The sequence below is a fragment of the Rutidosis leptorrhynchoides genome, chromosome 6 (assembly GCF_046630445.1).
Source record: "Rutidosis leptorrhynchoides isolate AG116_Rl617_1_P2 chromosome 6, CSIRO_AGI_Rlap_v1, whole genome shotgun sequence".
NCBI classification, from domain to species: Eukaryota; Viridiplantae; Streptophyta; class Magnoliopsida; order Asterales; family Asteraceae; genus Rutidosis; species Rutidosis leptorrhynchoides.
This window is the reverse complement of record NC_092338.1, coordinates 64,898,691-64,909,335: the sequence shown is the minus strand read 5'-3', so window position 1 is coordinate 64,909,335 and position 10,645 is coordinate 64,898,691. Positions and strand designations below refer to the sequence as shown.

General features: G+C 31.1%; 1 non-coding gene across 1 annotated transcript; it reads right to left on the bottom strand.

The window, feature by feature from the left end:
- Positions 1-2,622: 2,622 nt before the first annotated feature.
- LOC139856236 (small nucleolar RNA R71) lies at positions 2,623-2,729 on the bottom strand. The gene has a single exon (XR_011761731.1). It is a non-coding gene; the product is annotated as a small nucleolar RNA R71 (small nucleolar RNA).
- Positions 2,730-10,645: the final 7,916 nt, after the last annotated feature.

Genomic DNA, 10,645 nt, shown 5'->3' with positions numbered 1-10,645 from the left:
TCGTATTTAATTTATAACTATCTTATTTTTCTTGTTTGCTTTAAAACTTAAATATAAAATACCAAAAATATTGTTTTTACTTTTAATCAAATCTTGATTTGGCTAATCGTTAAATAGCCACAAAACCCATTATTTCGTATTTTCATATTTTTCTAGATTAATGATATCGCTCAATTTATATATGTTTATCTCACGATATCTACCTCGCTTTGCTCGGTTTTTGACTATCTCGGGGCCTATTTAGTGTGTTATTGAGCTATTTGGTAAATAGTGGGCTAAGGAGTTGATTTGGTGTAAAATTGACCAAATCTTGGGCAAAATTGGCTTAGAAAATGAAAAGTGCAGGGAACAGCTCCAAAAGCGTTGTTTCTACCTAAAAGCGCCGCTCCTACAGGATCAAAAGTGCTGTTCCTATTCTAACAGCGCCGCTATTATGCATGATTTGTCTTCATTTCTCATCAGTGAGCAAAAGCGCCGTTCTTCAAGCTAAAAGCGTCGTTCTTGATTAGAGTCAAAAGCGCCGCTCCTCAACAAAAGCGCCGCTCTTGAAGTTAGCCAAAAGCGCCGCTCCTAAAGCAAAAGCGGCGCTCCTATCGCTGTTTCAGCCCAAATTTTTAGCACTATAAAAGAAACGAGATTAGGTCATTTTTGATATGCATCTTTTGGAGCAGCTACCTAGGGTCCGAATTTCACACACAAAACCCTAATTTCATCATTCATTGGAGATTAAGGGAGGATTCAAGGGAGATTGTTCAAGATTCATCATCACTTAGTTTAGATCTTCATCTTCTTTACCATTTGGGTTGTAATCTTTACTTTGCTTTAATTACTTTGCAATATTTAGTTGTAATCTTTACTTTAATCTTAATACTTGCTTTGATTACTTGTAATAGCTTGAATATAATGATGATTTACATTTTTATGCTTATTATTAGTTTGGTTTTAGCCATGATTGGCTAAATCTCTTGTGTTTGCTTATCTATGAATCTCTAATGCTAGTGTTTGCCCCAAATCAATTGAATATTGTTGTTTGAATGAATTACATGATCATGTGTTGTTGAGTTGGCTAAAGAACTATTGCTATGAGTTTGTTTTAGGCTTAACTTTGATTACATATTTTGAGTAGCTCTCTTAGTGATTTGAGAAGTGAATCAATGTGGGCTCCAACACCTTAGGTGATCTAGACAACTAGCTAGGGAATTATAAGTGATTGTGTTCTTGATATAAGTTGGTTTTCAATTGGCCTTTAGTCAACATAGTAGTGCCGATTATCTTAAATGATTTTGATAGTTGAGAGTTTTAAGTGATTTTAACTCAAGCTCAATCTTAATGACCAAATCATGCTTAACTCGATCTTAGGATACAAAGCTTATGTGAATTCGTGGAGTATCATTTGATTTGAGGTTTAGAAGTGATTCTAACATTTAATAGTTCAACAACTTATGAGATAACAAAATAGGAAAAACGGGGCAATCCAACCATAGAGAGGATTGGATAAGTGAACATGTCTTAGTTAATTGATTTAAGTCATTAATACTTTGCTACTTGTTTCTCGCATCTTATTAGTTTGTTAATTTGGGTTTGTTTAATTGCACAAGTTTTAGTTGTTAGTTAATATCAATCAAACCCCCCCCCCCCAATCAAACAAACCCTAGGACAATTATTAGTTTCAAATAACCAACTTACACCGCTTCCCTTGGGATGAACTTGATAAGAATACTTGCATTAAAGTGCTATAGCAACCGAGTTTTAAGTGCTCGTTAGTTGTGTGTGCTTGATTGTAGTGTTTAAGTCAAATATAAATTTAGAGGGTAAAAAGATGTATTTTACGCACGCCACATCAACTTTCTTGGCGCCGCTGCCGGGGATGCGGTTAGCCTAGTGGGTTATTTGGTTTAAACTTTTGATTGTTCGATCCTTTCGTAAGGGCTTGCCCTTGCGGAAGTTACATTTCGCATTTTATATATTATTTTTGTTTGGAAAAACCGTTGTGTTTGTATTGTGATTGAAGGATATGTGTCTTTGGTGTATGAAAACAAGGTCTCACAAAGATCAAGAGTTCACACATCCATTCTCCGATTCGAAACGATACGTGCACGGGGTTTATTATCGTAGAGAAGCAAGGGTATTAAGGAAAAACTTTGAAGCTTTGCCATTTTGTGTTGAAGAGATGGATCCAAACAGTAATCCAATTGTTAATGAAGAGGGCGATCCTATTGGTCCTCCGATTGATCAAGAAGCATTGAATGATCTAAACGACACTTCAATGTGAAACGCTATATTGGTTGCACCAACATTTATAGCACCGGCTATAACAAAACAACCAATTGAAGTGGACAATTGGAAGATCGAGGGTAACTTTTTCACGTTGATCAAGGATACTTATTTTCATGGGTTGATAGATGAAAATTCGTTCGAGCATATTCAACACTTTAATGAGCTTTGTAATATTTACAAAACCAAAAACGTTACCGATGATGCTTTTAAGTTAAGGGCATTCCCATTTACACTTCAAGGAGACGCAAAAGCATGGATGCGAAATTTACCATCCGATTCCATAAGAACTTTTCAAGAGCTAACAAACGAGTTTATAATCATTTCATTCCATCGTCCAAAGTAGAGCGATTAAGAATGGAGATTAATGGGTTCACCCAATGGGGTGATGAGAGTTTATATGATGCATGGGTTAGATTCAAGAAGTTACTAAGAGCTTACCCACCACATGGTTTGACAAAGAAGGAGTACCTTAACACATTTTATCGCGGTTGTAATATGCCAACAAAGCGACACCTTGATTCTTCATCCGGTGGGGTATTTATGTACAAATCACCAAATGTGGCCGAAGTTATGTTAGAAGATATCTCGGTCAACACATATGAATGGACACCTTCACCATGAGATTTAGCAAGGACGATGAAAGGACCCGTTCATATACATTATAAACGATTCACAATAGTTGATTACATCGCGAGGTATTTGACCTCTATATGATACATTTTACAAACATTGCATTCGTTTTTAAAAGACAAACTTTCTTTACATCTAAAATTGACGGCATGCATACCATTTTATAATACATCGAACAATAATTGACTTAATAATAATCTTGATGAACTCAATGACTCGAATGTAACGTCTTTCGAAATATGCCATGAAAGACTCCAAGTAATATCCTTAAAATGAGCTAATGCACAGCGGAAGATTTCTTTAATACCTGAGAATAAACATGCTTTAAAGTGTCAACCAAAAGGTTGGTGAGTTCATTAGTTTATCATAATCATTCATTTCCATCTTTTTAATAGACCACAAGATTTCATATATTTAATTGTACACGTAACCCGAGTACAAAATAATACGCGTAACCGCGAATTAAAAATCATTCATATGGATTGAACACCTGGTAACCGACGTTAACTTTAATGCATAGAATATCCCCAAACAGAACCTCTCGTCTGTATAATAATAATCTCGAAGTACTAAAGCATTCGTACCCCGAATGGGACTTGTCAAGGTCCATAGATCTATCTTTAGGATTCGCGTCAATCAGGGGCCATTTCCCTAAATTCTTAGGTTACCAGACTTGAAGGGCGATATTCGTTTTAATAATCCAACCATAGAATGTAATTTTAAGTACTTGTGTCTATTTCGTAAAACATTTATAAAAGCAACGCATGTATTCTCAGTCCCAAAAATATATATATATATATAAAAAGGGAGTAATGAAACTCACAATAATGTATTTTGTAGTAAAAATACATATGACGTCATTGAACAAGTGCAAGGTTGGCAATGGATTCACGAACCTATATTAATTATATATATTTATATGTTTGATCAATATCTGTCCAACATTTTAGGTCAAGTCGTAGTGTATCACAATCCTAATGCTCGAGACTAAATATGCAAAAGTCAACAAAAATCATATTGACCAAAATTTCTTCAAAAATTTATACATGATTATTATATAGTTTAAATATAGTCGTTTTATATATTTAAATATTTTAACAGATTTTATTAAAGTAAATAGTATAGTTCTTTTATTAATAAATAAAATTTTATATTAAAATTTATATAATAAAAATATACTTTTATATATCTCAAGTAATAAAATTTATAAAGTTCATTTAATATCATAAAAATAATCTGATAGGTATTATTAATGTAATTATATTATACATAGTAAAATATCTTTGTATCACATATTTATTTGATAAAATAATATTGATAATAATAATAATAAGTAAAAGTTGTATTATTTTGTAATAATTATTATTATTCTACTAATAAAAATAACTATAATTATATTTTCTAAAAATGATAAAATGATAATTTTTATTAATAATAGTACTAAAATGATAATAATAATGATGTTTCATATTAACAATGATATTTTTTTATTAAAACTAATAATTTTAGTAAAAATGATAGTTTTAATATTAATAATACTTTTAATAATAATAATAGTAAAATAATGAAAACGATATTTTTCTTTTAAATCAATATCTTACAATATTTTAATTTCATCATGATAATCATACTCATTATTTCTTAATTGCTTCGTTTAATAGCTTTTAGTCGTCTTTTATATCGCGTTCATATTAATAATAATAATAATAATAGTAATCATAATAATTAGATGTTACTAATATTAGTTTTAATTATAATAATACTAATAATAATCATATTAATGATAATACTAATAACTATTTGAATGATAATAATAATAATAATAATAATAATAATAATAATAATAATAATAATAATAATAATAATAATAATAATAATAACAATAATAATAATAATAATAATAATAATAATAATAATAATAATAATAATTATAACCTTAACGATAATAATGATAGTAATAATAATAAAAATAACAATAATATCTTTTATTAATAACGACAATGATAATAATAATAATAATAATAATAATAATAATAATAATATTAATAATAATAATAATAATAATAATAATAATAATAATAATAATAAAAATAATAATAATAATAATAATAATAATAATAATAATAATAATAATAATAATAATAATAATAATAATTAGATTATAACGACGATAATAACGACAATAATAATAATCATTTTTAATAATAATAATACAAAAATTCAATTGACTATAACTTCTAAACCGTTCATCGAAACCATTCGATATCTAAATGAAAAGTTCTCAATTTTTCTCTAGCTTTCCAACGACATGCATATCATATACCTTATCTTAATAGCATATGTATTTAATTCAAGATTGGACATAACCTATCTAACGACAATAACGAACGTATAAGCATGCATAATCCTATATACTCGAGCACTAGTCAGGGATACACTAATAATATATAAAAGTTAAGTTATGAGTGCTCATGTATCAATACTGAGATTCAATATTGCAGGAAAAGTACGTAGACACAACAGAGATGATAAACACTAGTTTGACTCACGAGCAATACTCTCGAACCATACCCATAACCTCCATAGCTATAACCCATAATTTCCTTAGCTCTATCCCACTCAAAAAACAATTTCGAAATCACTCGGACAGCACTCCGTCGTAATATTTTATGTATACTAATAATATCTTGAAATAATACGGAGTAAATATATATATGTAAATCGATTGAGAGAGTTTAGAGAAAAATATTTTCAAGTTTCTATGGAATAATGAAACCTATTGAATTCTATTTATGAATTATTAAAGTGAATTATTAAAGTATGAATTATTAAAGTATGAATTATTAAAGTGAATTATTAAAGTATGAATTATTAAAGTGAATTATTAAAGTATGAATTATTAAAGTGAATTATTAAAGTTAAAGTAAAGTAAAAATAAAGTAAAGGTAAAGTTTAAGTATAATAAAAGTATAAAACTATGTACGTATAATATGCGTATAAATATATATAATATTAATTTAAATCGTTATATATATTTAATAAAATAAAATATAAATATCGTTATCTTTATCATACTGGTTAAGTAATGAGTTGTCAAAAGTGGTTCTAGATATTTATAAAAGTTATATACGTTTTAATAATAAAGTTCTTTTTAAACTGAAAATATTTTTGTACGTTTGAAACTAAATCAAATAAATATGATAATTTTGTTTTCCAAAACTAAATATATTTAAGAATCATTTTTTTAAAGGTTAAAATAATTGAAATCGTTATATCATAAAACGTTTTAGAAAAGTAGAATCATATATATTCATAATAGGTTTCAAGTTTTTAAATTACAGTCTGTTGGTGAAGCATGGGATAAAGTCCAAAGGTTAAATAAACGTATGAAATCATCTTAATGAAAAATGTCGAGTTACTTAACTTGTCGATATCCAACATCTAAGTTATTTACACTCCACGTTCTTACTTATAAATCACTTTACCATTTTCCGAATGTTGTCAAAAAGAATAGATTTCTTAAATCACAGTGGACCTCATAACATAGACCGGTAATCATATCACAATGTATCTGATAAATCAATCATTTGATATTATCTTCTAATTCCATCGATAAACATATTGAAACAAATATGTTCGTGAAAAGTATTATACGTTTAATACTTTATTAATATTCTCAAGTAATAATATATATATATACATATATATATATATATATATATATATATATATATATATATATATATATATATACATATCTATTTATATATAATGGTTCGTGAATCGTCTGAATTTGGTCGAGGTTATAATGAATGTATGAACACAGTTTAAAATTCTTGAGATTTAACTTAACGAACTTTGCTTATCGTGTCAGAATAATATAAAGATAAAGTTTAAATTTGGTTGGAAATTTCTGGGTTGTCACAGTACCTACCTGTTAAAGAAATTTTGTCAAAAAATTTGAATGGGATGGTCATGGCTGACAATAAGTATGTTTTCATGACGTATACGAGTTGGAAATTAGAGTTTTATTATCATCAAGTAATGTAGATAAAATAATTTGATTTTTGTGAAGAGTACTAGTGAAGTTATCACAAAAGAATGAAATGAGTAAATGCACGTTCTTTTTAACCAATGACATAGTCACGGTTGATTTTCGGAATTCAAGTAATTTAGAGAAAATCTTCGTAATAAGATTTGGTTCTTCGGTAATTAAGGAAGTTAGGATCAGCTTTGATTAAATGCGATAATCTGTTTTGATTGCTCTGTCGGATATTTTACTATATATCCACCCCTTCGTTTCCTTATTTCCACAACTCACCTTTTATTCTTTCTCCCTCAATTCATACTTTATAGCATTCGCTAACATGCTCCATCCAGTTCTGATTCTTGATATACTCCTAACTTTCATATCTGTCATTCTTCTTTTTCATCTACCGCCGGAAGAATCTATTTACTTCTACTATACTCTTGGTTTTATAGTGTTTTTAGTTCTCCCATGTCTTTATAATACTATATGCATCGATATATATGGTTTGTAATTTCTAGGTCGTTGTTAGGTTTTATATCTTCCCTTATACTTCAAAGTACCTACTTCTGTCTTCTATAATCATTGTCATCCACAGTTAATACTCCCTCCTATTTGCTGTGATTTATACTCCAATTTCTATTTTGGAGCTTTGTCCTTTCGTTTCTTCTTCTTGCGATTAAGCATCGCTTGTAATGGTCCAGAATTCGCAGATACAAATTTCGGAATGAACATTGTTAATGTTCTAAGAAGAAAATGGTAATGGTACGGTCTTGATTTGTTAAATTACCAGAATACCCTGGAAAAGACCGAATCATTGTTAATGACGTTTGACCAAAATATGTCGCATTCATTTCATAAATAAAAGGATGTTTCAATTTTACAAATGTAGTTCAAAAGACTAGTTATATTACAATGTTTAACGTACGAATGAAACCTATGCGACACAATTTAAAGTAGTCAAAAGACGCTCCAACTATGCATGTATACTCGACATCCAAGCAAGTATCAAAAAGAGTGCGGAAGCATGTATCAAGTAGCGTTCAAGGACCTGAGAAAACATATAGAAAACTGCCAACGAAAACGTTGGTGAAATCATAGGTGTTTTAGTAAACGTTGCATTTGAACCACAAGATTTAATATAATATGATTATCAAAATCATTTGCATTCCAAAGTTGTTATTTGTTTCGCGGGTACCCAATTATCAAACTTAACTGTTTTGCACCCTTTGCGTAGTGTTAGAACATACACTAGACCCGAAAATATATTTCATCCGCTAACAGTAGCGAACCGTCCGAATGAGGCTCGTCAAGCCCATGTGATCACATAATATAAGTTCACGTTTACACCCTGCAAGTGTAACTAATGATAATTGAATTGAGGCTTTTTGTTCAAACCCGTACGCGGAATGTTTGTTTTCGTACTTGTGTTCAAAGTATAAAAGTATGATACGTATATGTTTCTCATCCCATAGTTTAAAATATAAAAGTTGTTGAAAGAAGGGACTATGATCTCACCTTGAGTGCACGTATGAAAAGTACTTCACAAAGTAACGTGTGCAAAGAACAATGCTAGTCTTGACCTAAACAAATAGGTCGTATCAATATCGGTAAACGCGATAGGTCAAAGATGTTCAATTAGTCCTATGGCTCGTTATGACTCGATTATGTAGCATGTGAATCAAATTGTCCAAGTTTCATGCAAGATACAAGTATAGAAACAAGTTAGAAAGATTGCATATTCATTTGGTTAAGTTTGACAAAAAGTCAAACTTTGGTCGGTCAAAGTCAACGAAAAAGTCAACACGTTCGGGTCGGGTCCCGAACTATTTTTCTGAGGTTTTTATTCATATATAAACATGTTAGAACAAGTTACATGTGAATCGGAGGTCCATAGCGTGCCAAACATTTTTCATATAATTGACTAGGTGGTCAGAAGCTGGACACGCCTTATGTCGCGCCGCGACAAAGGCTGGCCGCGCCGCGGCATTACACGCGAGCTGGCACCTGGCCAGTTTCAGTTTTCTAAGTCTCAACCCAAAATTCAAACAAACATAAAACACATACCGTAAACACTTAGAACTCGTATCTTATATCGTTAGAAAGGTAATTTGACAAATAACACAACTAAATACATTTCACCAACCAAAAACATCATTTGTAACAATCGGCTTTCTAAAATAAATGATTAATTAATGTTTACCATAAATGCTCAAGTTCATAAATGCACAAAATAGGATTCGGGAATTAAATGCATCCATATAACACGCCGTTTCGTAGGTAATCAAGCATACAATACAACTAACTACTTACTAACAACAATTCATGGCATTCAATACATCAAAAGTTCATTTCAAGTTCATCAAACCCTAACCCAAATTCATCAAAATCACTAATCAAGTTTATGGAGTTTTCTAACGCAACCTACACATCAAATTGAAGCTAGTGATGTTAGGAACACATTTAATACATGCGTTTATAACATTTAACATCATTCAAACAACCAAATCACCAAATCAAACACACCAAAGTTTCAAGTTCATGCTAGTTACCAAAATAACAAGATCGAACATATAAATCATATATTCATGTTAGACTTGAGCCATAGACACTAATTAACAACTTTATAAGTTAAAAACATCAAGAACACAAAATCTAGTGATTTTATAAAGTTACCCAAACTTGATGAAATCGGTATGGAATCGAAGAGGAAGTTGCAAGGATTCCAAATATGTAATTTGTTTTGCAAGACACTCGCTAGCTTGGATTTAGATGATGATTCTTTGAAATGGATAATTGAAAGAAAATGGAGAAGTAGTGAAAGAAAAGGAAAATGAAAATGAAAATGAAAAAGAAAGGAGGTGGGGTTGAATAGTCAAATGCTAGTCACCTCTTTAGCTCTTTGGCGAAACTAGTCCCTCGAGTTCGGTTGCGGGTGCGTGAATTACCTAAACGAGATATTTTTAAAACGCGTATCAACGGGAGATGTTATAAACATATAACGGAATTTAAATAGTTAAACGGAAAAGTAAACGGAAAAAGGCGGGATGTTACATTACCTACTCCTTAAAAGAAATTTCGTCCCGAAATTTAAGTATGCGTAGTAGTCGTTGTTTCTTCCTCGGAATCTTGCGTTTCCAGAACCGGGAATAGATGAGGGTATTTCCTTTGCATTTGATCTTGCCTTTCCCAAGTAAACTCGGGTCCTCTTTTTCCGTTCCAACGGACTTTAACAATCGGAATTTGGCTTTGTTTCAATGTCTTGACGGAGGTGTCCACAATTTCAGCCGATTCCTCCACAAAATGAAGTTTGTCATCAATAGTAAGTTCCTCGAGAGGGATGACGATATCGGGTTCGGCAAGGCACTTTTTCAAGTTAGATACATGGAAGGTAGGATGAACGGAGCTCAATTGAGGCGGAAGATCTAAACGATAAGCAACGGTTCCAATACGCTCCAAGATTTCGAAAGGACCAATATACCTTGGATTTAGCTTCCCACGTTTCCCAAATCGGATTACACCTTTTCAAGGTACGACTTTTAACATTACTCGGTCACCGGCTTGAAATTCAAGGTCGTTGCGTCTTTTGTCGGTGTAGCACTTTTGACGACTCCGGGCCGTCCGAAGCCTATCTCGGATTTGAACGATCTTCTCGGTGGTTTCGTGAATGAGTTCGGGTCCGGTGATTTGCACGTCACCTACCTCGGCCCA